At 45.2% G+C, this 7,178-nt stretch overlaps 1 non-coding gene across 1 annotated transcript; it reads right to left on the minus strand.

Annotated features, from left to right (window-relative positions):
• Positions 1–6,816: 6,816 nt before the first annotated feature.
• TRNAC-GCA lies at positions 6,817–6,888 on the minus strand. The gene has a single exon. It is a non-coding gene; the product is annotated as a tRNA-Cys (tRNA).
• Positions 6,889–7,178: the final 290 nt, after the last annotated feature.

Below are 7,178 nucleotides of genomic sequence, written 5' to 3' on the forward strand. Positions count from 1 at the left end.
CTTCCTCTAAATACATCGCTCGTTTCTGAAATACTCTTGTGTCTGAAAATTCTTTGCAACCTGTGTTCCAACCATGCCATGATTTTCGTTGCAGCATGGAGGATCTTTAGTCTCAGCGTGTGAACTCTTAAGTCGTGGCATGTTGGATTCAGTTTCCTGACCGAGGATGGAACCCAGCCCCCAGGCATTTGGAGGGTGGAGTCTTAGCCACTGGACCACCAGGGAAGTCCCCCAAGACGGCACTCTTCCAACCAGCTCCCCCTCACCCACTCTTGCAAAACCACCTAGAGTTGAATGTAATAAGCCATGGGAAAGAGCTGAGATCCCGATTGCAAGCTCATCCTTCAGTGCTGTCTCACTAGAGCTGTGTTGCTGCAAATTTTCCTTTTACACCTGTCTGGCTCTGTCATATGTTGGACTCAGATGGGGGGCCGGCTTCCCCGGTTGAGAATCACAGCTTCCTGGTACTGTGCCGTCTTCAGGAGAGCTCACACCGTCTCCCAGTGACTGGAGAGAAACTGAGCAAGCCTTTCACTGAGGACTAAGGGTGACGGGTGGCAAGGCAAACACAGCACCCAGACCTCCTGCAAAGCCCCCAGGAAGCGAGGTGGCTTTCAGCCTCACCTTGACTATCTGTCACATGACTCACGGAGCACAGCCAGCGCTAATAAATCAACACCATTCTTTAAAGCACCCTGGTCAGCTGCTTGTATTTCTGTGGATGCTTTTGAGCTGTGGTGTTGGAGAAGACTCTTGAGAGTCCCTTGGACTGCAAGGAGATCCAGCCGGTCCATCCTAAAGGAGATCAGTCCTGAATATTCATTGGAAGGACTGATGTTGAAGGTGAAACTCTAATACTTTGGTTACCTGATGCGAAGAGCTGACTCATTGGAAATACCCTGATGCTGGGAAAGATTGAGGGCGGGAGAAGGGGATGACAGAGGATGAGATGGTTGGATGGCATCACCGACTCGATGGACATGAGTTTGAGTGAAATCCAGGAGTTGGTGATGGACAGGGAGGCCTGGCGTGCTGCGGTTCATGGGGTCGCAGAGTCGAACATGACTGAGAGACTGAACTGAACTGAACTGTGCCAGCCAGATATGCAGTTTAGAGCCTCCTTGGCCCGGATGATACTGACCGGCAGTAGCGGGTATTTCAAGCTTTTACATTTAAGAAGACAACTTACAAACGATAGAGAGAATGGGTACCTAGATCTCCTAAAAGGGAGCGTGTTGAAAGTTGAAGGGTTTGTGGCCATAATCTTTATTTGGCTGAGGAAGTTTCTTCCAGTCCCTAGTTTAATAAAAGGTTTCCTTTATTTTTAAAAATATTTTACACATTTTTTTTTTACAAAATAAAAAGATATTTTATTTCTTTTGCCACACCAGGTCTCCGCTGCAGCCTGTGAACTCTCAGCTGTAGTATGTGGGTTCTACTTACCTGGCCAGGGATCGAACCTGGGCCCCTGCATTGGGAGCTCGGAGTCTCAGCCACTGGAAGTCCCAAAAAGGTATGATGATGAGGTGTTGAACTGTATCAATTTTTCTTTTTCTGTATGTACTTAAAATCTTTGATTTTGCCCTTTAGTGTAATGATGTAGGATGCATCACTGATAAAGTGTTCCCATGTTAAATATCGTTGCACTCCTGGAATAAATGCTGCCTGATAATCCTGTACATAAATATATATAGAGAGAGATACAAAGTATACTTATACTTTTTGTATCCATATATTTATATTTTATTTTGAAAATAAAGTATTAGCTACATGAATTCAACATTTTATATATATATTTATGCATAGGATTATCAGGCAGAATCTATTTATATTATCTATATTATTTATATTTATTATTGTATTTATTGATAATATATTAATAATATTATTACAATTTATATTTGTTTGATTTATTTGTTTATATTTATTTATATTATTTATCTACACAAAAAGTATAGATACAAAGTATTAGCTACATAAATTAACTACATGAAAAGTATACAAAAAGTATATTTTTGTATTATATACAATTATTACAGTGTATTATATATTATGGGCTTCCCTGGTGGCTCAGACGGTAAAGTGTCTGCCTGCAATGCAGGAGACCCAGGTTCAATCCTGGGTCAGGAAGATCCTCTAGAGAAGGAAATGGCAATCCACTCCAGCACTCTTGCCTGGAAAACTGCATGGACGGAGGAGCCTGATAGGCTACAGTCCATGGGCTCGCAAATTATAAGTGAAATGATACATAAATTATGTATCTTTTCTTGTATTATCCTTACCTAGTTTTTGAGTAAAGATTACACTAATCTCAGAAGAAAAGAAGGCTTAGTAGGAAATTAAGCAAAATATGGGAATAAAGATAAGGAAAGTTTGAGGAGTAAATGTTACATCTCCAGGAAAAACACAGTGATGTCTCAAGATAAATACTGTGCCAGATTTTTCATCTGAACATAAGAGTTGCCTATAAAAATGATTTTATAAGTATTTAATTTTTTTTTAAGAAGGGAGGAAGAGAGAGAGGGGGTGGAAAGGGGTGAAGAGAAAGGAGAGTGCATAGAAAAAGAAAACAAATAGATAGGGACACAGTGGAAAAGGAGCATCTCCAAGATCAGTTATTCTTTTTGTGGTTGGGCAGACAGCCCGTGGTGGTCACTGCAGAGCTGGTTTGTCCTCTGTACCCTTAACTACGCAGCTCCTACAGTCTGCACAGCAAGCTGAAGCCCAGTGCACGGCATGGAGCCACTCAAGCTCTGCAGACACCTCACCCCTGCCAGCTGGGGCCCTTCACAGAAGCCGCACAGCAGTTTTGGTTACCTGAGCCCTTCACCCCCGTCTCCAGGCAACGGGCACCCTCCCACCTCCAGCGAGCAGGGGAGGCAACCTGCTCCCAGGACACCTTCCTTCCCCTTGCTGCCCCTGATTTGCTGGGAGTCATGTTTCAATCACCTCTCTCTTCCATAATCAGCCTGTCCCTCCTGACCCATTAACTCCATGAAGCTGCCGTCTAGCATTCGGGGGGCCTCGAAATTATTTCTGATTACAAACATCAAGCACGCAGCCGTAGAGGGAAGACAAAGGCTCAGTTCAGTTCAGTCGCTCAGTCGTGTCCAACTCTCTGCAACCCCATGAACCGCAGCACACCAGGCCTCCCTGTTCATCACCAACTCCTGGAGTCTACCCAAACCCATGTCCATCGAGTTGATGATGCCATCCAACCATCTCATCCTCTGTCATCCCCTTCTCCTCCCGCCCTCAATCTTTCCCAGCATCAGGGTCTTCTCAAATGAGTCCGCTCTTCACATCGGGTGGCCAAAGGATTGGAGTTTCAGCTTCAACATCAGTTCTTCCAATGAACACCCAGGACTGATCTCCTTTAGGATGGACTGGTTGGATCTCCTTGCAGTCGAAGAGACTCTCAAGAGTCTTCTCCAGCACCACAGTTTCAAAGCATCAATTCTTTGGCGTTCAGCTTTCTTTAAAGGAGAGGTTATGACATGTTGTGTACAATGATCAGATCTCTCTCTCTCTCTTTCTCTCTCTCTTTAGTTGCTAAGTCATGTCCGACTCTTGTGACCCCATGGACTGTAGCCCACCAGGCTCCCCTGTCCATGGGATTCTCCAGGTAACAACACTGGAATGGGTTGCCATTTCCTTCTCCAGGAGATCTTCCCAACCCAGGGATTGAACCTGGGTCTCCTGCACTGCAGGCAGATTCTTTACTGACTGAGCTATGAGGGAAGCCCAATATATAAACAAATAGAAACATGCATAATACAGACAAACATAAACATGTGTAAACGCACAGACACAGAGGCACCAGTGGATACACATATACACATCTGCGTGCCTGCACATGCACACACGTGAAGGCAAGCAAACCTGGACACACCCATGCATGCACACACACGTGTGCCCACAGACAGATGCACCCACAGGCACACTGTTAAATTAATGAAACAACGAGGCTCTAAACAGGACTTCAGTTCAGTTCAGTTCAGTCGCTCAGTCGTGTCCGACTCTTTGCGACCCCATGAATCGCAGCACGCCAGGCCTCCCTGTCCATCACCAACTCCCGGAGTTCACTCAGACTCACATCCGTCGAGTCAATGATGCCATCCAGCCATCTCATCCTCTGTCATCCCCCTTCTCCTCCTGCCCCCAATCCCTCCCAGCATCAGTCTTTTCCAATGAGTCAGCTCTTCGCATGATGTGGCCAAAGTACTGGAGTTTCAGCTTTGGCATCAATCCTTCCAAAGAAATCCCAGGGCTGATCTCCTTCAGAATGGACTGGTTGGATCTCCTTGCAGTCCAAGGGACTCTCAAGAGTCTTCTCCAACACCACAGTTCAAAAGCATCTTCAGCACTCAGCCTTCTTCACAGTCCAACTCTCACATCCATACATGACCACAGGAAAAACCATAGCCTTGACTAGACGGCCCTTTGTTGGCAAAGTAATGTCTCTGCTTTTGAGTATGCTATCTAGGTTGGTCATAACTTTCCTTCCAAGGAGTAAGTGTCTTTTAATTTCATGGCTGCAGTCACCATCTGCAGTGATTTTGGAGCCCAAAAAAATAAAGTCTGACACTGTTTCCACTGTTTCCCCATCTGTGTGGATCACAATAAACTGTGCAAAATTCTGAAAGAGATGGGAATACCAGACCACCTGATCTGCCTCTTGAGAAATCTGTATGTAGGTCAGGAAGCAATAGTTAGAATTGGACATGGAACAACAGACTGGCTCTAAATAGGAAAAGGATTACATCAAGGCTGTATATTGTCACCCTGCTTATTTAACTTATATGCAGAGTACATCATGAGAAACGCTGGACTGGAAGAAACACAAGCTGGAATCAAGATTGCCGGGAGAAATATCAATAACCTCAGCTTTGCAGATGACACCACCCTTATGGCAGAAAGTGAAGAGGAACTAAAAAGCCTCTTGATGAAAGTGAAAGTGGAGAGTGAAAAAGTTGGCTTAAAGCTCAACATTCAGAAAACGAAGATCATGGCATCTGGTCCCATCACTTCTGTCTGGGGAGGCCTTACAAATAGCTGTGAAAAGAAGAGAAGTGAAAAGCAAAGGAGAAAAGGATAGATATAACCATCTGAATGCAGAGTTCCAAAGAATAGCAAGAAGAGATCAGAAAGCCTTCTTCAGCGATCAATGCAGAGAAATAGAAGAAAACAACAGAATGGGAAAGACTAGAGAGCTCTTCAAGAAAATTAGAGATACCAAGGGAACATTTCATGCAAAGATGGGCTCGATAAAGGACAGAAATGATATGGACCTAACAGAAGCAGAAGATATTAAGAAGAGGTGGCAAGAATATACAGAAGAACTGTACAAAAAAGATCTTCATGACCCAGATAATCACGATGGTGTGATCACTCACCTAGAGCCAGACATCCTGGAATGTGAAGTCCAGTGGGCCTTAGAAAGCATCAGTACGAACAAAGCTAGTGGAGGTGATGGAATTCCAGTGGAGCTATTTCAAATCCTGAAAGATGATGCTGTGAAAGTGCTACACTCAATATGCCAGCAAATTTGGAAAACTCAGCAGTGGCCACAGGACTGGAAAAGGTCAGTTTTCATTCCAATCCCAAACAAAGGCAATGCCAAAGAATGCTCAAACTACCACACAACTGCACTCATCTCACATACTAGTACAGTAACGCTCAAAATTCTCCAAGCCAGGCTTCAGCAATACATGAACCGTGAACTTCCTGATGTTCAAGCTGGTTTTAGAAAAGGCATAGAAACCAGAGATCAAATTGCCAACATCCTGTGGATCATCGAAAAAGCAAGAGAGTTCCAGAAAAACATCTATTTCTGCTAATTCAGTGGAGGCCTAGTCAAAAACCAAAATCTAAGCCTGTGAAGGCCTCAAGGTCACCAAACTGAAACCTAAGCACAACCAACCCCAAATAGCCAACTGGGCTTTAAGGGACAACCAACCAACAATTTCCTAACTTTGCTTCTGCTTTTCTCTATCAAAGTCTACCTCACGCCTGTTGGTGGAGCACTCCCAACCACTTCTGGTTAGGCACGGCCTGATTCAAATCATTGTTTGCTCAACTAGACTCTTGAAATTGTTAACATGCCTCAGTTTATCTTTGAACCATGCACAGCCATACAGAGACACAGACATCCCCATACACACTCATCGATTCTCTTTTCAAGAGCTAACAAATTGCACGAGTGCACATTGGTGTGAAGGGCCTCTCTCAAGACAGAGGTCATTCTTTTCCACTGTGAACTGAGGCAACAACATTCTCAAGACAGAGACTTTGAACCCCGGGCTGGCAGTGCGCTTCCATCACCACTTCAAGGTGGTGATGTGTGTTCTCTCACCCAAGTAGCCAAGGTCTGGTCTCAAGCTTGTGCTAAGTCGCTTCAGCCACGTCCGACTCTTTTCGACCTCATAGGCTGCAGCCCACCAGGCACCTCTGTCCATGGGATGCTCCAAGCAAGAATACTGGAGTGGGATGTCATGCCCTTCTCGAGAGCATCGACCCCGAGTCTCTTGTGTCTCCTGTATTGAACACTAGTGCCACCTGGGGATGCTCCTAGGAGGCACAAGGAAACTTTTCACACCTGGAGCTTGAGTCAGAAGGACGCAGTAGCCACTACATCTCCTGTATTGACCTTCCACTACCATGCTGGTCGTAAATTTAGCATGAAAGAAAGTGCAAGTGAAGTCGCATCTGACTCTTTGCGACCCCGCGGACTGTAACCCACCAGGCTCTTCCGTCCATTGGATTCTCCAGGCAAGAATACTGGAGTGGGTTGCCATTTCCTTCTCCAGGGGAATCTTCCCCACCCAAGGATCGAACCTGGGTCTCCTGCATTGCAGGCAGACGCTTTACCGTCTAAGCCACCAGGGAAGTCCTTAAATTTGAGCCACCAGGGAAGCCTTCAATTTAGCACACTAAACCCAAACTTCTTGTATTCCCAGGTTTGCTCCTGGAAAAAAATAATAATAATAAGGTCCCTTGAGCCAAACTGAGAAAATCATGAAGCAAGCACAGCACAGAAAAACAGTCGAATAAAATTGGATCAGCTCAGAGAGTAGGAGAGAGGGACCTGCTCCCTGTACGAGGAACTATGTCCTCCTGGTAGGTAGGCAGGTGCCCACATAGGGCTCAGCCATGGATGAGAGGGGAAAGGAACAGGA

This window comes from Bison bison, unplaced genomic scaffold (assembly GCF_000754665.1).
Source record: "Bison bison bison isolate TAMUID 2011002044 unplaced genomic scaffold, Bison_UMD1.0 scf7180017864512, whole genome shotgun sequence".
NCBI classification, from domain to species: domain Eukaryota; kingdom Metazoa; phylum Chordata; class Mammalia; order Artiodactyla; family Bovidae; genus Bison; species Bison bison.